This window comes from Mytilus californianus, unplaced genomic scaffold (assembly GCF_021869535.1).
Source record: "Mytilus californianus isolate M0D057914Y unplaced genomic scaffold, xbMytCali1.0.p SCAF_7, whole genome shotgun sequence".
Classification (NCBI taxonomy): Eukaryota; Metazoa; Mollusca; class Bivalvia; order Mytilida; family Mytilidae; genus Mytilus; species Mytilus californianus.
This window is the reverse complement of record NW_026262723.1, coordinates 50,476,475-50,503,056: the sequence shown is the minus strand read 5'-3', so window position 1 is coordinate 50,503,056 and position 26,582 is coordinate 50,476,475. Positions and strand designations below refer to the sequence as shown.

Here is a 26,582-nt window from a genome sequence, read left to right as displayed (position 1 = left end):
GTAATTTGTCCAATAGCCAGTGGTGAGTAAATATCAAAGATCCTAGATAGAGTATTTGGATTCATTGAACCATATAATACAAATATATGTTCAATATAGTAAGATCATTATAATATAGAGTAAATAGATATAAACGAAGTAAAAAGTTGGGAATAATATCAAATAGATAATTTGTATATAAATGAACTTGTCCACATTAAAATCGGCGTCAGTAAGACGTTTGCCTGCATTCAAATACGATATTCAATTAATCGCTTGAATGATCAAGATTGATAATGGTAAAATCAAGAGAGATATCGAAATAAAAACGTATGTTATCAATGGATAACTCATGAGAAACCAAAATTAAAAAGGTTTTAGGAGGCAATTTTTTAAATTGCATGTCAATAAATTAAATGAAACTGAATGAAATGAAAGACCAAAAGTAAATGATTTCTTTACCAGCAAAAAGACAGAATCATTGGAACCATTTACAGGTAAAACTTTTTATTTGAAGTTATTAAATTTCAAAGAAGCCTTTAATAGAAGGTCTGTACAGTCTCATGTTTATATAAATGAGGCCTGCCCAAGCTTGCCTTCTATGCCCTTTTTATAATGTAACAAGTTTTTCATTTATTATTACCACCCTTTAACTCTTGGGGAGGGAATGGGGGTTGAAAATAGTGCCAAGGCTAGGAGGGGTGCTGCCCATTTTTTTTTTTTACCTTTTCTCTTCAGTTTGTAGTATATTTGTTGTGGATGGGGCCATCAAAGAAGCCTAGGATAGGAGGAAGGCTTCCCATTTTTTATTTATAGTTGGGACCTTTCCCCTCAAGTTTTCTGAAAAAGTAGGTAGGAGGGTAAATGCCAAGGCTAGGGAAAAGGCTCTCTTTAATTTTTCAGTTATAATTTTCCCCTTGCTGATCATTAGCCCACTCGTTGAAAAAAGTACCAATGTTAGGATGGGTCCTGCCTCAGTTTGAATTTTTTTTACATTAACCAAACCTATCTCAAATAGAAGCCTTTGTTAGATGTGCTGGCTAAGAAGGGGTGGATATTTTCCCACTTCAGCATATATGTCCTTTCCCAGGTTTGCATGTTTTTATTGAAATATAGAACACATGAAAATAATAATTTCTTTTCTGGATCAAAACTGAAATTGTCAGATTTTGCAGATGACATATATACATGTAGGTCTTTACATAAATAGGTGAAGATGTGGTATGAGACAACTCTCCATCCAAGTCACAATTTGTAAAAGTAAACCATTATAGGTCAAAGTAAGGCCTTCAACACGGAGTCTTGGTATTAGTAGTTTATGCTGACCCTCCGTTGCTTTCTTACTTTTTGCGAAATCTTGCAATACAATAACAAGATTATTTTTATTTGTCTTATTTTAATACGCAATATCACAAGATTGACCTTACAAGCTAAAAAAAAAGACAACATTCCTATGAAACCCCATTTTTTATGCACTTGTAAATAGTGTGAAAATGCCTCAGAGTGCACCATTTTCAATGTAAGGTCAAAAAAATTTTCGGGGGGGGCAAGCCCCCCCTGACCCCCTTCCCCTTTTTGGGTCAGCCACTTCAAATTAGTAAACAGCCTGTTCATTGAAAAGTTATTGAAAGCCCTGGGCACCTACGATAGGATATAGTGCAGATCTGTAGTAAAGTGACCGACAGGCTCCTATGACAGGCTATGGTGCAGATCATAAGTGAAATGACCTACAGGCGCCTATGATAACTGCGAGTACTCTCAGATCTGTACTGATTGGTTTTTTTGTTGTTATTTGCATGTACAAGTACCCTTCCACGTCCACTTTGTGTTTTTGTTAGATCATGATGTATTTCTATTTGTATCCATCTGATGAGTTAAGGGCATACGATACGTTTACAGGGGAGGTAATGACGTTTCTAACGCAAAATGTTATTTTCGCGACGTCAAACTGTGACATATCGGGAAAAGATACATTTGTCTACTGTTTTTTGTGATTTAAACTGATTTAACCTGAAAACGAGTACATGGACCCCTCTTTTGTTTAAAATGGCATTATTAATTAGGTTTGATTACGTATGAAGATAATTTGTACCAATTTTAATGAAAAAGTCAACATTGACATTTTTTTAATTTGATTAATAAACTGCAGAACTGCAAAAGAAGATTTTCATAATGTTTCTATAAAAATCCGCTTGTGTTTATCTGTTGAAATAAAAAAGTTAGGTGTGTCTATCCAAAGGATGGAAATGTAAAAAAAACGAAATTTTGAATAAAAGTCTAAAATTTCTACCTCTGTTATCTCTTAAAGTAGCACATGAAGGTATATTTGAACTGCTAAGATGAAAAATAGCTTGTATGCAAATTTTCGTAAAAAAATCATCATGGGATCGAAACTGTATCGTAGGCCTTTAAGCCTTTTTCAACTAAGTTGTATAGTCTGTTCTTATGTTGTACTGTTACACCACTGTCCCAGGTTAGGGGAGGGTTGGCGCCTTCCAACTAATTCTGTATGTGCCTTTCCCAAGTCAGGAACCGGTAATCCAGTGGTTGTCATTTGTTGCTGTGTTACATATTTGTTTTTCGTTTGAATTGTTTTACATTTGTCATTTTCAGAGACGGATTTAGGGGGGGGGGGGGGGGGCTCCTTTTTGGGGAAAATTTGGTTGATTATATAGGGAATCACTGAAGCATGACTAGAGCGGGCCCCCTCTTAGGCAGTCAGTGGGCCCCCACTTATGAAAATTTCTGGATCCGCCACTGATTTTAGAGCCTTTTATAGCTGACTATGCGGTATGGGCTTTGCTCATTGTTAAAGGTCGTAAGGGGACCTATAATTGTTAATGTCTGTGGCATTGGGTCTATTGTGGAGAGTTGTCTCATTGACAATTATACCACATCTTCCTTTTATATATATGGTTCAAATCTATAGTGATGTACCCTGCAGGCACCTACCATACATATATGTAAATGAAAGTGTGACCTGCAGGCACCTTTAATAGCATATGGTGCAGATCTATGGAGATGTGACATGCAGGCACATATTATAGGCTATGGTACAGATAATTAGCATTGTGACCTGCAGACTCAAACGATAGGCTATGTTACAGATATTAAGTGATGTGATTTGCAGGCATCTATGATACAGATAAATTTTGGTGTGACCTACAGGCACCTATAGTATTGTTTATGATTATACGCGTAGGTATATGCAGCACTACTTTTTAATAAGTGGTGACTGGCAGTAACCCTTCACATAAGCTTTTTCCTCGTGCATCATAATACATAACAATAAAGTCCGGATCGTATCCGGTTAAGATATGTCAATATTACGGTATGTGACACTATCCATGCCCAAGGGTATCTTACTATACAAATCCTTGCCTATGCCTATGCCAAATATTCTTTATTAAGCTGAGGACAACCCATTCTTTGCAAATTTTGTGGGCGCACGCCCGCCACGGCCCCGCCTAAATCCGCCCCTGGAATTTCTTTATTCATGAAATTTGATACAAACAGAAATTACAATTACAAGACCTAGCAGGTATTTGGCCGAAGTGGTATAGGCCGAAATGGCTCGTCCCTGGGTTCCTGGTTTACTGTCTATACCACCTGTCTTAAAGATAGATTTGGGAAAGGCATCAGATCATAACTAAAGAAAAACAGTAGGAAAGCCAACTTCTAGAACCTTCAAATAATGTCAAACACGAACATATTTTGCCTTTATCAATTCATTATTTTCATAAATTCATTCTGTAGTAAGTTGAAGAGATAGTTATACTTGTCGATTACCAAATGAAGCTTAAAAAAATTACAACATTGGCAGTATTAAACATGTTAAATATATTTTTTTAGCTCATAGTGGGGAGCCTAGTGTTAAAAAGGCCGTTAGTTAACGAGTTTAAGTTAACGGAATAACACACTGATACATTTATTTGCAAATCATAGGAAAATCATGATATTTTACAAAAATGATTGTAGTCGTAAGTTCCTGTGGTCGCGATTTTCTAAATTTTGTGTTTTACATGGTACCCACAGATACCGTATTGTAAGGGGAATCTTAAACATGAAAAATAAAATGATTGGGCTCTTTGTTGGTGGTTGAAATAGTATTTAGAATATAGTTTATATATGAAATATATCATATATAAAGAAAGTGGAAAATATTTAAGTAATAGTAGTAGAAGTATTTCACCATTTTAGTGACTAAAATTTCAACCGAAATATACTGGTCGAGGACCAGTTACCATCAGTTACCAGTTAGTGTCACCTGCCATGTTATTCAATAACTGAGACGTTACATAAAAACAACATATTGCATTGGCGTAGCTTATGTTGAGGCAACCGAGGCAGCTCGGTAAAAAAAAAGAAAAGAAAAAAAAATCCTTTATAATCATAAAAACGATTTCCACTTAATGCAGCAGACTCGCTACTAAACGCTAATATACCGACGTGTATCGTCTATATATATATAATTCTTATATGATTTGCATATTACATGTATTAGGGAATACGTTGATATGATTGGCAGAGAGGACTTCCGGTAGTTGTTCTTGACGTTGTTTATTTTTCGATAGACGGCGTTGACCGAACTTCTTTTTGTAACCAATGTAAACAAGATGGCGACGATAATAACACAATCCGGCTCGACGTTTAAAATATTTATTTTCACTTCGCGTTAATCTTTTAATTAAATAATAAACACAAAATATTCATTTGAATGATATTATGATTTTTTTGTAGTTTATTTTTTTATCAGATAGCAAATTTCATGGAGTACATACTTTTGCTTTAACAAATAAATATACTCATGCGCCAGGCTAATTCAATGACATAATTATACAATTTACGTGTGAAAGAGGTTATGAGTGTGGAAAAATAAATTCCTTGTCTCCAATTTAAAGAATTATAAGGATTAAACGCCTTTTTAAAGGAATTTATTGGTGTATAAACTGGACCAAGTCACTCACAAACATATCATAAAAGTCCTTTTATTTGTTTGTGAGTGAATTGGTCGAGTTTATACACCAATAAATTCCCTTAAAACATGTAAAAAGGCGTTTAATCCTATAATATAGTTGGAAATCTCCTTTGCGGTAGTTTTCTGTAATCTAAATATGTCAGAGTAAAAAAAAAATGACACAATTGAAGCCGACAGCTTTTTTTGATTGAATCCTACCCCGATCGAATCACTTGACCATTGAATCAGGTAAATTATCCAATTTTGTGTGAGAATAATTTCTAGTATATGAGGTTTATAGAAAACAGAAAAATGCCCTGAAATTAATTCTAAAGATATAGATATTTAAAATGGTGCTAAAATATAAAAGAAAGGAAAATACAAATTATGGGCGAAAAGAATTAAAAATAAATATTTGAAGACCCCCATATATAACCGGTAACGTCTAAAATTGAAACATCGTTGTGTGTTGACATTTTCCTCTAAGTGTAGTACTTCAAATACACAAGAGTTTCATTGACTTTTGTACCAATCAAAATAAAATATACATCAATCAACATGTACAGAAAATTATTTATATGTTGCAGTTTTCAAGTTTTATTCTCGCTATTTTAAATTTATAGTTTTTCACTAGCAGGGAATTAAAAATATTTAAAGGAGTCTCTAATTCCAGAGAAATATTTATTATATGTAAGTTAGTTCATACATAATGTCAGTTTATATATAAAGATGTCAACCAAAATATTTTCATTATCATGAAGACTTCAGAATAACGTAAATGTTAGTACTTCGCCGGTTTGTCATTTTCACAATGGGAAAAACTTCAAATCCATTTAAGAATTTGAAGACCTTCCAAGAAATACCAAGACGAAACACAACCAATACAAGTACCGTCGTGCACTTTACATGTAGCATGTGTTTATTTCCTATTTTATCAAAAAGTATTCTGTTCAATCCGTCCGTCGTTTTGTGATAATTATCTATTCGTTGATTCCTGACCCACGACCAAGCGAGTAAATGATCATCACAAAATTATTTTGAATCAACCTTAATCGTTGGGTTTGTTTATCTGCATTGAAAATTCTGTACAAGTTTCTTCTGGCCATCGAACAAGATCCTGTATTCCTTCTGAAATGACGTTAAATCTTATGTCACAGTGAGGTACAGCCACCATATTAGAGTGTACGACGGCTTGGAAATATATCGGCAGATTAGGCATTTGAGCTGGCTTTCAGTTACTGTAACTACTGTTACTGCTAGAAAGTCAGGAAACTTGTCAGTGGTTGGCATCTGTGATAACTTCACGTGTTTTGTTATTTTCATAACTTTGAGTTGACCGTAGATTATATCGCATCGGTTTAAATTATACACTACTTTATATAGACTCAGTCAGGACAATTTTGAACTTTGACACATCCATCTCCTTTATTCGTAAAGAATTTTAAATCTGGGAAGTTCACTGAAAGAATTCGATTTCAAAAAGTGGTAATGCTTTTGAGAAGATTTATGTATTCATCTAAACATTAAAAACGATGCAGGTACCAGTAATTAATTATTAAATTTGTAGTTTAACTTAGTTTAAAGCATACTAACATTATTTTGATGAAATGAATTAAACACCAGCCATTATTTTTAATAGATTCTTTTTGTTCAAATTGTAAAAACCTCGATAGCGTCTGGGGAGCTGCGTCCCCAGACCCCCTGCCTCGGTAATAACAGGAGGCAAGCTACGCCACTGTATTGCTGATATCTTCAGACAAATATTTTTACTTCATTTGTAAAACCTCCATTTTGTTTGATCCGATTAAGATAGGAAAATGCCGAATTTTCTGTAGACTGAACGCGTAGTGGGAAGATTTGCGTGTGTGGACATGACGTCATCGCTCTATGACGTCCTCTTGTATTAGAAAACTTACCGTTTTAAGACAAAGCAATATATAACCTTGCTTTAAATAGAATGTTAGAAGATACAATTTCTTTCAAAAGAATTAAAAAAGATTTATAAATTTCAAAATTAAAGTTTACACGTCTTCAATACAGTGTATGTGGTTGATTTCAAGTGACATAAAGTTCACATTCTGAACAGGAAAGGGGCCTTGCAAATTTTCCAAATTAATGGTCAGAATGATGGATGTGTTTGGTCCAATTGACGTACCTTCTTCTCTTCTTGCTCATGTTGCTACACGAAAGCAAAATACATAATGTCCCGGTTAAATGTAAATTTTATCATTTAATGACAAGATTCAAAAGTGATGGTAACTGGTCATCGTACCTATAAAATTTCCCGCAAAGCAAAAATCGGCATAGTAGTAACTCGTTTTATCGTCGTTTATAAGAGGAATTGAAGTCCGAGTCTATAGTGATAAACCTAACTTTTGGTAACCCTTTTTTTGTTAAAAGAATATTTCCCAACAGAGTTCCTGTTAAAAATTATTTGAGAAAAACTGTGAATTTCTGACGGTAACTGGTTCTTTTGATTAAAGCAATAAAACACAATTCATGTTTGTGCCAAATTTCTTGTGTGTAAAGTAAGTGGTTGTGACCACAAGTTCAGTCCTGTAAGTCAACATTTTTGCATTGATTCAACATGGATTATCTCATGTCCTTAATTGTTTTGTTGCTTACCACTATTTCAAGTAATTAACTAGGACAGTGGTCACTCAATATATTTCTCACTTTTGCTTGTTAAATAGTTGATTTATTTATTTCAAATGGTGTCGATGGTTGTTTAGTTTGGAGGAATATGTTATGTGTCAGTTGTTCATAACTTTAAAATTTTATTGAATTGATTTTTTTTGGTTATAATTTTAGTATAAGAATCAAATTGGTCAGTCTTGTTTCGGACCTAGAATTTGGTGCAATCATTAAGAGAAATTTAGGTATATGTATCAACAACATATAATTTTTTATAAGCCCGTTTACGGGACATATTATGGTATACCGTTGTCCGTCTGTCCATCTGTCCGTCCATCCGTCCGTCGTCAACATGTCGGACATTAACTCAAAAACACTTTAACCAATTTGCATAAAACTTTGGTGAATTGTTTATGTCTATTGACGTGAGCTCACTTTCGTTTTTTTATAAATTTTAGATTTTACGTTTCCGAAATTATGGGGTTTTATTCATTAAAAAAAGGGGGATTTTCCAGACAATAACTCAAGAATGCTTTCACCAACTGGCAAGAAATTGTGGTGAATTGTTTATATCTATTGACATGAGCTCCCTTTCGATTTTTATGTATTTTAGATTTTACGTTTCCAAGTTACAGGGTTTTATTCATAAAAAAAGGGGGATTTTCCAGTTTTCTGACAAAAAATCAAAAATGCTTTCAGCAGTTCGTATGAAACTTTGGTGAATTTTTTATAAATATTGATGTAAGCTCCGTTTAGAATTTTATAAATTTTACATTTTACATTTCTGAGTTATGGGGTTTTATTCATTAAAAAAGGGGTGATTTTCCAGTTTTCGGACAATAACTCAAAAATGCTGTCAGCAATTCTCATGAAACTTTGGTGAATTGTTTATATCTATTGATGTAAGCTCCCTTTACATTTTCATAAATTTCTAATATGACATTGAGAATTAATTGAACTTTATTTGTTTATAGTCTGAAAACAGATTTACTAAGTATTGCACAACAGCAAGAAATCTTTAATTGAAGATAAATTCAATTCATATAACCAATTTCAAGTTCTTTGACTACATTTTTTTGGAAACCTATAATATGTCAAATATTTAATTACAATCCAAATTCAGACCTGTATCAAGCTTGAATATTGTGTCCATTTTTGTCCCAACTGTTCAGGTTTGGACCTCTGCGGGCGTATCCAGCGGCGCTCAGCGAAGCAGTTTATTAAGAAAAATCTATGGACTTGAAATTAGAGATATGATTTAAAGACAAATTTAAGAAAGTTTTTTGCTAATTTTATACGCTTTCTATACCAGTGTTCCAGCTAGGCTGTTTGCATAGGGCGCAGTGACTGCCCTTTTCAGATTGGCGCCTTGTGCACTTTTTTCAGTTTGCCTTTTAAAGATCAATTATATTTTATTTTGTTTGTTTTTTTTATTTTTATCCGTCATTACGAAATAAAACTTCCTTATCAATACTGCATGCGCATCATAATATACTGAGCAGATAAAAACATGTTTACCTGTTGATAACAGCTGATCAGTGCATGCTAATTAATGGTGAAGTAAGGGAGACATGACACGATTTTCAAATTTTGTTTCAAAATGTTTATTTATACATAACTTTCCCCAAAAATACAATGATAGCAATATTAGTGTCAAATATTAGGTAGAATATGTATTTTAATGCAACGATCTGTAGACCTGTTAAATATGCATATTTCCATTCTGTGAAGTCACTTAGAATGAGACTCCAACGTCACAGGTTCCAATCATTCATATTGGCAGGAGGGAATAGCGCAAATTTGTTTTCGATTATTATCTAACAAAACGCATGACAGTGATAAACAATGATTCTGTGTGATGCCGATGGATTTAACAATATATAATAAAAAAGAATAGTGACATGAAATTTTCTGTTTTTCGAATGACCCGCAGACTTAGAAGGGGTGAAGATGGGACTTTTTACCAACCTCAAACTACACTTTGTTCCGCCCACTTTCCTAAGGAATCCAGAGTTGGGGTCTCGGGTTGCATGCCATGAGTTCATCATAGGTCACAGGTGTGCGGTACAGGTGATTCACAATTTCAGGTCTCGTTTGAAGTTGCAATTAAGCTGCAGGTGTCACGCCACATAGGTTATTGATAAGACATAGTTATTACGCAATATTACTTCATATGCTCTGACTTTGTGTACATCATTGATGTAGGTTTTGCGGAGGGCACAGGTGAGGTAGGAGTATATTAATGTAACAGTTATTAGTCACTGTAATACAGGTATAATTATCTGTTGTTAAATGAATACCTGTTGTATGGCCATACAATACCCTATGCACCACATATTTTTATACGACCGCATAAAAATTTTTGCGGTCGTATATTGGTATGACGTAGGCGTCGTCGTCGTCGTTGTCATCGGCGGCATCGTCCAAAGACACATTGGTTTTCACACAATAACTTAAGTTTAAGTAAATGGATCTCTTTGAAATTGTACCATAAGGTTCAATACCACAAAAGGAAGGTTGGGATTGATTTTGGGGGTTATGTTACCAACAGTTAAGGAATTAGGGGCCAAAAAGGGGCAAAAAATAAGCATTTTTATACGACCGCAAAAAAATTTTGTGGTCGTATATTGGTATGACGTTGGCGTCGTCGTCGTCATCGTCATCGTCGTCGTCGTCTTCGTCCGGCGTCGTCGTCCGAATACATATTGGTTTTCGCACTCTAACTTTAGTTTAAGTGAATGGATCTTTTTGAAATTTGACCATAAGGTTAAATACCACAAAAGGAAGGTTGGGATTGATTTTGGGGGTTATGGTACCAACAGTTAAGGAATTAGGGGCCAAAAAGGGGCCAAAAGTGAGCATTTTCTAGTTTCCAGACAATAACTGTGGAACGGGGTATGGATCTCTCTGAAATTATACTACAAGTTTCCATACCACAAAGGGATGGTTAGGATTTGCTTTGGGGGGTTATGGCTCAAACCGTTTAGGAATTAGGGGCAAAAAAGGGGGAAAAACAAGGTTGTCCTGGTTAATGGACAAATACTATAGTACAAAACATAATTTAAAGCAGTGTAAGGGAGATAAATCAAATACATCATTGAAATTATCTCCCTTACACTGCTTTTAAATTATGTATAAAGTAATGGTTAATGAACAATAAAGATAATCTAAAACAGTGTAAGGGAGGTAATCCAAATACAACGTTTTGGTTACTTCCCTTACTCTGCTTTTAAATTATGTTTAAAGAAATGCATATTTATAAAGGAAGACCAGTAAAAATATCTGCAAATGTTTTCATCTTTTTTTTTTACAAAAAAATCCATATGAAAGATTTGACACTATATTTTTATTAATTCTATTATAAAATAGATTAAGTTAGCACTATGGTAAATTTAAATGGGTAATTATGGTTGCCAACTCCATTGGAAATTTGAATTGAGATTATGACCATATCTTGAGGGAAAGAATTTTTTTGGGGGAAAAAGGGGGGGGGGGGGGATAAAAAGAAATTGTGGGGGGCCAATTTTTTCTCATTTCAGATTTCAGAAATTAAAAAGAATTATTCTTCAAATATTATTTTTTTTTCAAATTTCAAATATTGAAAAATTTCAAGAAGTAATCTTTAATTGCACAGTATGGCGCATTAGATTTGTAAAATCTTTGATCACATTTATTTATTTGTTATGCCGAATCTAACAGTGTATTTAGATTTTTAATTTTGGGTCCAGTTTTCAAATTGGTCTACATTAATGTCCAAAGGGTCCAAAATTAAACTTTGTTTGATTTTAGCAAAAATTGAATATATGAGGTTCTTTGATATGCTGAATCTAAACATGTATTTAGATTTTTGATTTTTGGCCCAGTTTTCAAGTTGGTCCAAATTGGGGTCCAAAATTAAACTTTGTTTGATTTCAACAAAAATTGAATATATGGGGTTCTTTGATATGCTGAATCTAACCATGTATTTAGATTTTTTATTTGTGGACCCCGTTATCTAATTGGTTCATATTGAGGTCAAAAGGGTCCAAAATTAAACTTTGTTTGATTTCATCAAAAATTGAATTATTGGGGTTCTTTGATATTCCAAATCTAACCGTGTATTTAGGTTCTTAATTTTGGGTCCTGTTTTTTTAAATTGGTCTACATTGAGGTCCAAAGGGTCCAAAATTAAACTTAGTTTGATTTTAACAAAAATTGAATTCTTGGGGTTCTTTGATTTGCTGAATCTAAACATGTGTTTAGATTTTTGATTTTGGGCCCAGTTTTCAAGTTGGTCCAAGATAGGGGCCAGTATTTAAACTTTGTTTGATTTCAACAAAAATTGAATATATGGGGTTCTTTGATATGCTGAATCTAAACATGTATTTAGATTTTAGATTATGGGCCCAGTTTTCAAGTTGGTCCAAATTGGGGTCCAAAATTAAACTTTGTATGATTTCAACAAAAATTGAATATATGATGTTCTTTGATATGCTGAATCTAACCATGTATTTAGATTTTTTATTTGTAGGCCCCGCTATCAAATTGGTTCATATTGAGGTCAAAAGGGTCCAAAATTAAACTTTGTTTGATTTCATCGAAAATTGAATTATTGGGGTTCTTTGATATGCCAAATCTAACCGTGTTTTTAGATTTTTAATTTGGGTCCCGTTTTTTAAATTGGTCTTCATTGAGGTCCAAAGGGTCCAAAATTAAACTTAGTTTGATTTTAACAAAAATTGAATTCTTGGGGTTCTTTGATATGCTGAATCTAAACATGTATTTAGATTTTTGATTATGGGCCCAGTTTTCAAGTTGGTCCAAGTTGGGGTCCAAAATTAAACTTTTTTTGATTTCAACAAAAATTGAATATATGGGGTTCTTTGATATGCTGAATCTAACCATGAATTTAGAATTTTTATTTGTGGGCCCCGCTATCAAATTGGTTCATATTGAGGTCAAAAGGGTCCAAAATTAAACTTTGTTTGATTTCATCAAAAATTGAATTATTGGGGTTCTTTGATATTCCAAATCTAACCGTGTATTTAGATTTTTAATTTTAAGTCCCGTTTTTTAAATTGGTCTACATTAAGGTCCAAAGGGTCCAAAATTAAACTTAGTTTGATTTTAGCAAAAATTGATTTCTTGGGGTTCTTTGATATGCTGAATCTAAACATGTGTTTAGATTTTTGATTATGGGCCCAGTTTTCAAGTTTGTCCAAGTTGGGGTCCAAAATTAAACTTTGTTTGATTTTAACAAAAATTGAATATATGGTGTTCTTTGATATGCTGAATCTAACCATGTATTTTGATTTTGGACATTGGACCATAATAGGTAAATTAAAAAAATTCAAGTTCTTAGACCACATTCTTTCTGTGTCAGAAACCTATGCTGTGTCAAATATTTAATAACAATCCAAATTCAGAGCTGTATCAAGCTTGAATGTTGTGTCCATACTTGCCCCAACTGTTCAGGGTTCGACCTCTGTGGTCGTATCAAGCTGCGCCCCAGCGAAGCATTTTATTGTAACTTCCAGACAATAACTTGTGTGTTAGTGTATGGATTTCTCTGACATTGTGCCACAAGGTTCCATATCACAAAGGGAATGCTGGGATTGATTTTGGGGGTCATTGCCTCAAAATTTTAGGAATTAGGGGCCAAAAAAGGGGCCAAAAATAAGCATTTTTCTAGTTTCCAGACAATAACTTGTGTTCAAGTGTATGGATCTCTCTGAAATTGTACTTCAAGGTACCATACCACAAAGGGAAGGCTGGGATTGATTTTGGGGGTAATTGCCTCACAATTTTAGGAATTAGGGGCCAAAAAGGGGCAAAAAAAGCATTTTTCTAGTTTCAGGACAATAACTTGTGTGTAAGTGTTTGGATCTTTATGAAATTGTACTACAAGGTTCCATATCACAAAGGGAAAGCTGGGTTTGAGTTTGGGGTGATTGCCCTAAACGTTTAGGAATTTGGGGCCAAAAAGGGGCCAAAAAACAAGCATTTTTTTTTTGTGTTCAAGTGTATGGATCTCTTTGAAATTGTGCTGCAAGGTACCATACCACAAAGGGAAGGCTGGGATTGAGTATGGGGGTGATGAATCATAAGGGGGTTCAAAAAATTGGGGGGGAGGGATTTTTTTTTCCTTTTTTTTTTTTTTTTTAAATTTTCCATTTTATGTTGGTTATTTTTATACAACCGCAAAAGTATATTGGTATGACGTTGGCGTCGTCGTCTCATCCGAAGACACATTATGGTCATCTTAAACAGTAATACACAATGTGAACATGTGATAAAAAGCCATGATTAATACACATAGAAATGCAGACAAAAAATTGAGAAGTGCCCTTTCCCAACCTCAAAAAGTGCCCTGCCCTCCACTGGCACCATTTATTCAGTAATGTAATTTGTATTCATGTTGTACTTGCATGTGTATGTATGACCAGTGTTTCAATGAATAAAGACTATGTTTGATTAATATCTTAAAGACTTTATTGAAACATGCCCTTTTCATATTATCATTTCATGCATTTAATGCCCTTTTCAGGATTGGCACCCTGCTCTTTTGAAATCCTAGCTGGAACACTATACAAATGTTCGTCTATTTTGAAAGAATGCAATCAGTAATATTATATAAGAAAACAAAAGAGATAAAGGCATTTTTATTTCGATTTATAGTTCAATGATCCAAAGTTGTATGCAAAATTTCGCCAAAATCTGTGACATAGCCCATTTACTGTACCTTGACCTTAAGACATCATCAACCTTCTGAGAAAAACATGACCTTGTGCAACGTCAAAATATCTACACAATATCGACAGGGTTAAGGACCATAAGTTATCATAAATTTAAAGCATAACATAATTAGTTATGTTTTGATTTATATAAAAAAAAAATATTTTCATAACTTTGACAAAGGGTCAAAGTTATGAAAATAAAATGTCCCTCTTTTTTCACAGTTTGCTGTACATGTTCTTCTCATTTCTATAAATCAGAGATATACTCAGAACTGCTAATTCAATCCATTCTGCGTTTATAACATTACAGAAGTTTTGGAACAAAGTACAATTGTATGTGCTTCCAAACTCACCAAAAGAAAACTAGATATTTACTCAGAAATTGACGATCACCTTTTATAAAAAGACTGGAAAAACAAAATTTTTTTAGGGGCAACTTATAATTGTTAATATCTAGAAAACATCTGTAGGGTTCACTTTCATTACTTTTATGGAATCTTATATAAAAATTCCAAATTTTGAAATTGTAATGGGTCAATGTCAGCTAAATGACAATTGTAAATGTAAAAATAAGAAGATGTGGTATGATTGCCAATGAGACAACTCTTCACCAGAGACCAAATGACACAGAAGTTAACAACTATAGGTCACTGTATGACCTTCAACAATGAGGAAAACCCATACCTCATGGTCAACTATAAAAGGCCCCTAAATGTCAAATGTTAAACAATTCAAACGAGAAGACTAACTGCCTGATTTATGTACAAAACCATAAACGAAAAACAAATATGATATACAGCACTAAGCAACAACCACTGAATTACAGGCTCCTTACTTGGGACAGGCACATGCAGAATGTGGCGGGAATAAACTAGTTTGCTGGCGCTAAACCCTCCCCTAACCTAGGACAGTGGTGTAACTGTACAACAAATTAATTTATAGTTTGTTCTTATGTTGTACAGTTACACCACTGTCCAAGGTTATGGGGAGGGTTGTTGCCTTCAAACTAGTTTAATTATGTCCATTGTCCATGACCTCAATTTCATGGTTCAGTGACTGCTTGAAAAAAAATTATGCTTTTTTTATTAAGTAAAATACTCTCTGATTATGAGTATATTTGGTATATGGGTTCTTTGCAATGTCTACATGTCCGTCAGGTAGGGTTCACCTGACCACGACCTCATTCCATGGATCAGTGATCAAGGTTAAAGTTACTTGGTCAAGTCTGTATCTCAGATACTATAAGCAATAGGTCAGCTATATTTGGTGTATGGAATGATTGTAAGGTGGTACATGTCAGACTGGCAGATTTCATCTGACCTTGACCTCATTTTCATGGTTCATTGGACAATCATGACAGTGTTAAGTTTTTGCGGTTTGGTCTATTTCTCAGATACTATAAGCAATGGAGCCACTATATTTGGTGTATGGAATAATTGTAAGGTGTACATGTCAGTCTGGCAGGGTTCACATGACTATGACCTCATTTTCATGGTTCATTGGTCAATGTTTTGAATTTGTGGTTTGATCTGTTTCTCAGGTACTATTAGCAATATGACCACTATATTTGTTGTATGTAATGATTGTAAGGTGTACTTGCCTGCCTGGCATGGTTCATCTGACCATGACCTCATTTTCATAGAACATTGATAATGTTAAGTTTATGTGATACTTGTAGTAAAACCTTCATATTACAGACTTATAACATGAATTCAATGATAAGTAAAACAGGCGAGACATTTCAGCGTGTGCACTCTTGTGTTTTATTTGTTGTGTTGTATATTCATGTCATGATATATAATGTGATTAATAAAAATTGAAACAAGGTAAAGAATCTACAAAATATTTATTACTCATTTAGAAAAGAAAAACAGTCAAAACTAACTTTTGAGATCTTTCTTGTATTACAATTTGTACATTCGTCATGTTCACCCAGTGTTTTGATTACTAATTCCAATCGAACTAGTTTAATAGGTTGTTACTTTCATGATTTAACCACCAAAGCTAGTTATAAAACAATCATGGAGATCAAATACAGAATATAGGGTTCGACATGAACTTTTTTAATAACTTGCCCTTCAGGCAAGTGTCCATAATATTTTTTTTTTGTCAAGAAGAGAAATCCTGACTTGTCCAAATTTTGTTACCAAAATTTATGATAAAAGAGATGATTTTTCTTTTCCTATTGTTAATTATCCATTTTTAGATGGTGACGTTCCCTTGTCACCATCTTATGGTGTTTATATATCTCAACTTGTTCAATTCGCTTGTGTATGTAACAACGTATTTGATTTCAACGAAAGAAATCTCTGTATTACTGAAAAATTATTACACCAGGGTTTTCAATATCACAAACAAGTCAAAACATTTACTAAATTTTATGATCGGTACAAGGACATCATTCGTAGATATAAATCAACATGCAGACATCTTATACGTTCAGGTATTTCACATCCAATATTTTATGGTAATATTCTTTACAAAGCACAAAAATGTTGGCATTCACCTCAAAAGCTAACCAAACCTTTAAACAGACTTATTCGGAAGGGATATAGTTACGATACTGTTGTCAGGTCATTAAGGATTGCATATTTTGGTATTAATATTGATTCACTCATAGGGTCTTTGCATCAGAAATAAACACATATATACTAAAACCAGTTGTTGGCATGATACAGGTTATGTTCTTCTCATATATTTTATGATGGTATGATGCTAAACCCCTATATATAGCTAACAGGAGGGATTGCACCTGATTTTCATATCATGAAGACATAATCTTTCAATCAGTTTAATTGAGGTCTGGAGCTGGCATGTCAGTAACTGCTAGTAGTCCTTTGTTAATTTATGTATCATTGTCATTTTGCTTAGTTTCTTTTGTTACCTATTCTGACATCGGACTTGGACTTCTTTTAAACTGAGTTTTACTGTGCGTATTGCTATGTGTTTCTTTATTCTACATTGGCTAGAGGTATAGGGGGAGGGTTGAGATCTCACAAAACATGTTTAACCCCGCCGCAGTTTTGCGCCTGTCCCAAGTCAGGAGCCTCTGGCCTTTGTTAGTCTTGTATGTTTTTTTTAATTTTAGTTCCTTTATATGTTTTGGAGTTTAGTGTGACATCCATTTTCACTGAACCAGTACACAATTTTATTTAGGGGCCAGCTGAGGACCACCTCCGGGTGTGAGATTTTCTCGCTGTGTTGAAGACCCATTGGTGGCCTTCGGCTGTTATCTGCTCTTTGGTCGGGTTGTTGTCTCTTTGACATATTCCCCATCTCCATTCTCAATTTTAATTTGTATATGCTTAAGAAATTTCTAAACTGCCATCATGGACACAAGATCATTTTATTGTGTTTAGGTTTAGGGGGTTGTTGGTACTTAATTTGTGTAGTTAAATCCTTTTACAGTTTTGAATCCAGATTCCTGAAACTTCACATGAAATTGAACATATATTAAAGTTGTGCACCTGCTATTATGGAATTGTTTGAGGAATTTTTTTCTCATTTTCCAGACTTGAGAACTTAGCCTTTTTCAGCAAAATTTATGAAGGAGGGTACATGTTTTGTGTAATCAACTACTCTTAAAGTTTACAACCCAGATCCCTGAAACTTAACAGGAAGATTGCACATATATATATAGGTTGAAGTTGTGCAACTGCTATTATGGAATTGTTTGAGGAATTTTTTTCTCATTTTTCCAGACTTGGGAATTTAGTCATAATTCATCAAACTTTATGAAAGACTGGGTACAAGTTTTATATTTTTTACACAATAATTATTGAAAATAGCTGTATCTCAAATTTACAGCGCTCTTCCTGCTGTTATTCATCTTGTTATAAATATTGAAGAAAAATTCTTCTTTCCCTTCATGTAATCGGAATTACATCATTGTATAATTACATGGTAAACATTGTACACTATTTGATCACAAATACCTGACCATTTGAGACTTTGACATATTTTTTATGTCCCGGCCGCAGGCAATGGGGCAATATGTGTTACCCTTGACTGTCCATCCGTCCTTCCGTCTGTCTCAATTATGTCGTTTCCACACTCTAACTTCAGTTTTCCTGCTCCAAATATGAAACTCATACACAATGCTAAGAACCAAAACACACAGATAGAGTCTGAATTTGGGCAGTGAGTCATTTACTGTTTTAGAGTTATGCCCCTTTTTTAACTTGGAAAATTGTAAATTTTTATGCCCCCGCCATAGCGAAGGGGGCATTAAGTTTTACCCTTGTCCGTCTGTACGTACGTCCGTACGACTGTCCCAAAGTTGGTTTCCGTTCTCTTTCAGTTTGCCTCAACCAAATGTTATGAAACTTATACACAATGCTTATTACCACTAAATACAGATCAAGTTTGAATTTTGGTGGCGTCACTTTTACCGTTCTACAGTTATGCCCCTTTACAAATGGAAAAATTGCTAAATTTTTTATTTCCGTTCTCTAACTTAAGTTTACCTCAACCAAATGTTATGAAACTTATACACAATACTTATTACCACAATATACAGATCAAGTTTGAATTTTGGTGGTGTCACTTTTACTGTTCTAGAGTTATGCCCTTTACAAATGGAAAAATTGCTGAATTCTTCATTTTTTTTTCTAAATATCAAGTATTTTTAAAATTGGAGTTATCTTTCTTTGTCCATGATTATTGTTGAATCAACTACTATCAATGCTTTATACAATGCAATGTTTAATTTTACCTTCCACTGATAAATTAAAGCAATTTTTACTCTTCATTTCTAAAAATATTTTAAAGTCTTCTTTGAAAATTGGAGTTATCTTTCTTTGTGCATAATGGTAGTTGAATCAACTACAACCAATGCTTTATACAATGCAATATTCAATTTTACTTCTACTGATAAATTAAAGCAATCTTTACCATTCAGTGATTACAAGCACTTTGATTACTGTTCTAGAGTTATGCCCATTTGCAAATGAAAAAATTGCTGAATTTTCCATTTCCGTTCTATAACTTGAGTTTGTCTTAAATTAATGTAATGAAATGTATATATAATGCTTTTTACCACAAAACTCAGTTTAATTTGTTTCCGTTCTCTAACTTTAGTTTGCCTCAACCAAATGTTATGAGACTTATACACAATGCTTATTACCACATAATACAGATCAAGTTTGAAATTGGGTGGTGTCACTTTTACTGTTCTTGAGTAATGTCCCTTTATAAACATAAAAATTGCTGAATTATTTGTTTCCGTTCTCTAACAAAATGTCTAACTTTAGTTTACATCAACCAAATGTTATGAGACTTATACACAATGCTTATTACCACTTAATACAGATCCAGTTAGAAATTGGGTGGTGTCACTTTTACTGTTCTTGAGTTACATGTTTGTCCCTTTATAAACATAAAAACTGCTGAATTTTTTGTTTCCGTTCTTTAACTTTAGTTTACCTCAACCAAATGTTATGAGACTTATACACAATGCTTATTACCACAAAACTCAGATCAAGGTAGAGTCACTTTTTCAGTTCTTCAGTTATGTCCCTTTATATCTTTATATGATATGCAAGCGGGGGCATCATCTGTTTCCATGCATGGACACAATCCACATTTATTTCATTTCTGCACTCTAACTTAAGTTTGCCTCATGTGCAGGCAGAGTTTAAAGATTGGCAGTATGTCATCAACCTTTCTATAATTATGCTCCTTTATAACTCGGGAAAATTGATTTTTTTTTTCAATTCCACACTCTATTAGCACACTTACCACAACACGACGACAGAGTTTGAATTTGGGCAGTGAGTCATTTACCTTTTTAGAGTTTTGCCCTTTTTCAACTTGAAAAATTGTAAAGCTTGAGCGGGAGCATTCGTGTCCTCAGACACATTTATGGCAAGCCGTTCTTGTCAAAACTATGTTTAAACCATTTTTATACGACCACAATTTTTGCGGTCGTATATTGGTATGATGTTGGCGTCGTCGTCGTCCAAAGACACATTGGTTTTTGCACTATAACTTTAAGTGAATGGATCTCTATGAAATTTTACCTTAAGGTTAAATACCACAAAAGGAAGGTTGGGATTGATTTTGGGGGATATGGTACCAACAGTTAAGGAATTAGGGGCCAAAAAGGGGCCAAAAATAAGCATTTTCTAGTTTCCAGACAATAACTTGTGGAACGGTGTATGGATCTCTCTGAAATTATACCACAAGTTTCCATACCACAAAAGGATGGTTAGGATTTGCTTTGGGGGGTTATGGCTCAAACCGGTTAGGAATTAGGGGCAAAAAAGGGGAAAAAACAAGGTTGTCCTGGTTAATGGACAAATACTTTAGTACAAAACATACTTTAAAGCAGTGTAAGGGAGATAAATCAAATACATCATTTGAATTACCTCCCTTACACTGCTTTAAAATTATGTATGAAATAATGGTTAATGAACAATTAAGACAATTTAAAACAGTGTAAGGGAGGTAATCCAAATACAACGTTTTGATTACTTCCGTTACACTGCTTTTAAATTATGTTTAAAGAAATGCATATTTATAAAGGAAGACCAGTAAAAATATCTGCAAATGTTGCATCTTTTTTTTTTTGACACCATATTTTAAATTCTATTATAAAATAGATTAAGTTAGCACTATGGGAAATTTGAATTGAGATTATGACCATATCTTGAGGGAAAGAATTTTTGGGGGGAAATAGGGGGGGGGGGGGGGGGGGGGTAAAAAGAAATTGTGGTGGTAAATTTTTTCTCATTTCAGATTTCAGAAATTAAAAAGAATTATTCTTCAAATATTATTTTTTTTTCAAATTTCAAATATTGAAAAATTTCAAGAAGTAATCTTTAATTGCACAGTATGGCGCATTAGATTTGTAAAATCTTTGACAACATTTATTTATTTGATATGCCGAATCTAACCGTGTATTTAGATTTTTAATTTTGGGTCCAGTTTTCAAATTGGTCTACATTAAGGTCCAAAGGGTCCAAAATTAAACTTAGTTTGATTTTAACAAAAATTGAATATATGGGGTTCTTTGATACGCTGAATCTAAACAAGTATTTAGATTTTTGATTATGGGCCCAGTTTTCAAGTTGGTCCAAATCGGGGTCCAAAATTAAACTTTGTTTGATTTCAACAAAAATTAAATATATGGGGTTCTTTGATATGCTGAATCTAACCATGTATTTAGATTTTTGATTTTTGGGCCCCGTTATCAACTTTGTCCACATTGAGGTCAAAAGGGTCCAAAATTAAACTTTGTTTGATTTCATCAAAAATTGAATTCTTGGGGTTCTTTGATATGCTGAATCTAACCATGTATTTAGATTTTGGATATTGGACCATAATAGGTGAATGTCCAATTTAAAATTTTTAAGTTCTTAGACCACATTCATTCTGTGTCAGAAACCTATGCTGTTTCAAATATTTAATCACAATCCAAATGCAAAGCTGTATCAAGCTTGAATGTTGTGTCCATACTTGCCCCAACTGTTCAGGGTTCGACCTCTGCGGTCGTATCAAGCTGTGCCCTGCGGAGCATTTTATTGATTTTTGGGCCCCAATATCAACTTTGTCCACATTGAGGTCAAAAGGGTCCAAAATTAAACTTTGTTTGATTTCATCAAAAATTGAATTCTTGGGGTTCTTTGATATGCTGAATCTAACTATGTATTTAGATTTTGGATATTGGACCATAATAGGTGAATGTCCAATTTAAAATTTTTAAGTTCTTAGACCACATTCATTCTGTGTCAGAAACCTATGCTTTGTCAAATATTTAATCACAATCCAAATTCAGAGCTGTATCAAGCTTGAATGTTGTGTCCATACTTGCCCCAACTGTTCAGGGTTCGACCTCTGCGGTAGTATTAAGCTGCGCCCTGCGGAGCATTTTATTGGTTATTATCTTCAATATTATTATAGATAGAGATAAACTGTAAACAGCAATAATGTTCAGCAAAGCAAGATCTACAAATAAGTCAACTGACCAAAATGGTCAGTTGACCCCTTAAGGAGTTATTGCCCTTTATAGTCAATTTTTAACCATTTTTCGTAAATTTTTGTAATCTTTTACAAAAATCTTCTCCTCTGAAACTACTATGACAAATTTAACCAAACTTGTCCATAATCATCATTAGGGTATCTAGTTTAAAAAATGTGTCTGGTGACCCGGCCAACCAACCAAGATTGCCGACATGGCTAAAAAATAGTAGATAGGGTAAAATGCAGTTTATAGCTCATATCTCTGAAACCAAAGCATTTAGAGCAAATCTTACAGAATAAAATTGTTCATTAGGTCAAGATCTGTCTGCCCTGAAATTTTCAGACCAATCAGTCAACACGTTGTTGGGTTGCTGCCCCTGAATTGGTAATTTTAAGAAAATTTTGCAGCTTTTGGTTATTATCTTGAATATTATTATAGATAGAGATAAACTGTAAACAGCAATTATGTACAGCAAAGTAAGATCTACAAATAAGTCAACATGACCAAAATTGTCAATTGACCCCTTAAGGAGTTATTGCCCTTTATAGTCATTTTTTTACAATTTTGATAAATTTGTAAAGTTTTGTAAATTTTTACAAAATATTTTCCACTGTAACTACTGGGCCAAGTTCATTATAGATAGAGATAATTGTAAGCAGCAAGAATGTTCAGTAAAGTAAGATCTACAAACACATCACCATCACCAAAACACAATTTTGTCATGAATCCATCTGTGTCCTTTGTTTAATATGCACATAGACCAAGGTGAGTGACACAGGCTCTTTAGAGCCTCTAGTTTTGATAACTTGTAAACGGTCAAGATTCCCACCCAGAAACCATATATATTCTTGTACGGGACAATATATCAAATCAAATGAAATATAGGGGAAGTCCACGGGGGTAAACCCTACCCCATTCTTTTTGAAAACTTGTAAACGGTTGAGATCCCCACCCCTAAACCATATATATACCTGTATGGGACAATAAATTAAAGCAAATTAAATTGAGGGGAAGTCCCCTGGGGTAACCCCTACTCTCCTTTTTTTTGAAAACTTGTAAATGGTCAAGATTCCCACGGTGAAACCATATATATTCTTGTATGTTACAATAAAACAAATGAAATGAAATAAAAGGTGAGTTCCTTGGGGTCATTCCCACCTTCTTCCTGTTTAAGAACTTGTAAATGGTTGAGATCCCTGCCCTTAAATCATATATATCCTTGTATGGGACAAAAAAACAAATATGAAATAAAGGGCAGGTCCCCTGGGAAAATTAATCAGTTTGTGTGTGTTATATTTGAACATAAATTAAATATATATAGGGTTCTTTAAGTGCTGAATCTAAACTTGTTTTTAATTGGATAATAATCTATTTTTATTATGAGATAAAGTTTTTGACATTGATAGATAAGTTGCAGATCTGTTTTTTTTTGACACATGAAAGAAACAATATTAGCAACTATTAATTAAATTTGATTATAATATATAAATAGATATAACATGATATCTGATTTTAGAGAAGTATTTTTTTGGTTTTTTATTGGTTTATGTAAATAAGTTTGAGTTATTTGTTTTGAAAAGTGATGTGTTTAATTGATAGATATAAAATCATATCTAATTTTAGAGATTTATGAGTGGTTAAGTCATATCTAATTTTAGAGAGTTATTTTGGTGTTTTGTTACTGGTTTTTGTCGAGCCTTCGACTTTAGTCGAAAAAGCGAGACATAGCGATCCTACATTCCGTCGGCGTCGTCGTCGTCGTCGTCGCTGGCGGCGTCCACAAATATTCACTCTGTGGTTAAAGTTTTTGAAATTTTAATAACTTTCTTAAACTAACCTGGATTTCTACCAAACTTGGACAGAAGCTTGTTTATGATCATTAGACAATATTCAAAAGTAAATTTTGTAAAAAAAAAAATCCATTTTTTCCGTATTTTACTTATAAATGGACTTAGTTTTTCTGCCGGGAAACATTACATTCACTCTGTGGTTAAAGTTTTTGAAATTTTAATAACTTTCTTAAACTATCCTGGATTTATACCAAACTTGGAAAGAAGCTTGTTTATGATCATAAGATAGTATCCAGAAGTAAATTTTGTGAAAAAAAAATTCCATTTTTTCCGTATTTTACTTATAAATGGACTTAGTTTTTCTGCCAGTTAACATTACATTCACTCTGTGGTTAAAGTTTTTGAAATTTTAATAACTTTCTTAAACTATCCTGGATTTCTACCAAACTTGGAAAGAAGCTTGTTTATGATCATAAGATAGTATCCAGAAGTAAATTTTGTAAAAAAAAATTCCATTTTTTCTGTATTTTACTTATAAATGGACTTAGTTTTTCTGCCAGTTAACATTAAACTCACTCTATGGTTAAAGTTTTTCAAATTTTAACAACTTTCTTAAACTATCCTGGATTTGTACCAAACTTGGACAGAAGCTTGTTTATGATTAAAAGCTAGTATCTAGAAGGAAATTTTGTTGAAATTTTGTTCCATTTTTTCCGTATTTTACTTATAAATGGACTTAGTTTTTCTTCCAGTTAACATTACATACAGTCTGCAGTTTAAGTTTTTAAAACATTTATTAGATTCATAAACTATCCTGGATTTTTACCAAACTTGGACAGAAGCTACTTACAATCAAAAGATAGTATGGAGAGGATTATTTTTATTAATTTTTTTCCTCATTTATGTTGAGCCTGCGATTAACAGCAAAAGTAGGCGAGACACTGGGTTCCGCGGAACCCTTACGAATTTTTAACTGGTTTATGGAAATAAGTTTGAGTTATTTGTTTTGAAAAGTGATGTGTTTAATTGATAGATATAAAATCATATCTAATTATAGAGATTTATGAGTGGTTAAGTCATGTCTAATTTTAGAGAATTATTTTGGTGTTTTGTTACTGGTTCATGGAAATAAATTTGAGTTTTATCTTGTAAACGGTTGAGATCCCCACCCCTAAACCATATATATTCTTGTATGGGACAATAAAACAAATCAAATGAAATATAAGGCGAGTCCCCTGGGGTCACCCCCACCCCATCCTGTTTGAGAACTTGTAAACGGTCGTGATCCCCACCCCTAAACCATATATATTCTTGTATGGGACAATAACACTAATCAAATGAAATATAGGGGAAGTCCAGGGGGTGACCCCCCTTCTTTTTGATAACTTGTAAACGGTCGAGATCCCCACCCCTGAACCATATATATTCTTGTATGGGTCAATAAAACAAATCAAGTGAAATATTGGGGAAGTCCATGGGGGTAACATCCGTCCCCTTCTTTTTGATAACTTGTAAACGGTTGAGATTCCCACCCCTGAACTATATATATTCTTGAATGGGACATTAAAATAAATCAAATGAAATTGAGGGGAAGTCCCCTGGGATAATCCCCACCCCCTTTCTTTTTGAAAACATGTAAATGGTCAAGATCCCCATCCTGAAACCATATATATTCTTGTATGGGACAATAAATCAAATCAAATGAAATATAGAAGAAGTCCATGGGGGTAACCCCCACCCCCTTCTTTTTGATAACTTGTAAACGGTCAAGATCCCCACCCCTAAACCATATATTTTCTTGTATGGGACAATAAAACAAATCAAATGAAATATAAGGCGAGTCCCCTTGGGTCACCCCCACCCCCCTCCTGTTTGAGAACTTGTAAAGGTCGAGATTCTTACCCCTAAACCATATATATTCTTGTATGGGACAATAAAACAAATCAAATGAAATGTAGGGGAAGTCCAGGGGGGTCACCCCCACCCCCTTTTTTTTTAAAACTTGTAAACAGTCAAGATCCCCTCCCGGAAACCATATATATTCTTGTATGGGACAATAAGACAAATCAAATGAAATAAAAGGTGAGTCCCCTGGGGTCACCCCACCCCCTCCTGTTTTAGAACTTGTAAATGGTCCAGATCCCTACCCCTAATCCATATATATTCTTGTATGGGACAATAAAACAAATCAAATGAAATATAGGGAAAGTCCATGGGGGTAACCCCCACCCCCCTTCTTTTTGATAACTTTTAAATGGTCAAGATCCGCACCCCTAAATCATATATATTCTTGAATGGGACAATAAAACAAATCAAATGAAATTGAGGGAAAGAACCCTGGGGTAACCCCCACCCCCTTCTTTTTGAAAACTTGTAAATGGTCAAGATCCCCACCCCGAAACCATATATATTCTTGTATGGGACAATAAAACAAATCAAATGAAATAAAAGGTGAGTCCCCTGGGGTCACCCCACCCCCTCCTGTTTTAGAACTTGTAAACGGTCGAGATCCCTACCCCTAATCCATATATATTCTTGTATGG

At 33.8% G+C, this 26,582-nt stretch overlaps 1 protein-coding gene across 5 annotated transcripts in view; it reads left to right on the top strand.

Annotated features, from left to right (window-relative positions):
- Positions 1 to 3,565: 3,565 nt before the first annotated feature.
- Positions 3,566 to 26,582, top strand: part of LOC127709697 (probable E3 ubiquitin-protein ligase HERC4) — a 428,281-nt gene continuing 405,264 nt past the window's right edge. For 4 of the 5 annotated variants that reach the window (XM_052215333.1, XM_052215335.1, XM_052215337.1 and 1 more), the window contains exon 1: positions 3,574 to 3,734. The gene's annotated coding sequence lies outside the window, so the exon portion shown is untranslated. Of the gene's footprint in view, positions 3,735 to 26,582 lie in introns of all 5 variants that reach the window. The other variant, XM_052215334.1, reaches the window with a different exon arrangement.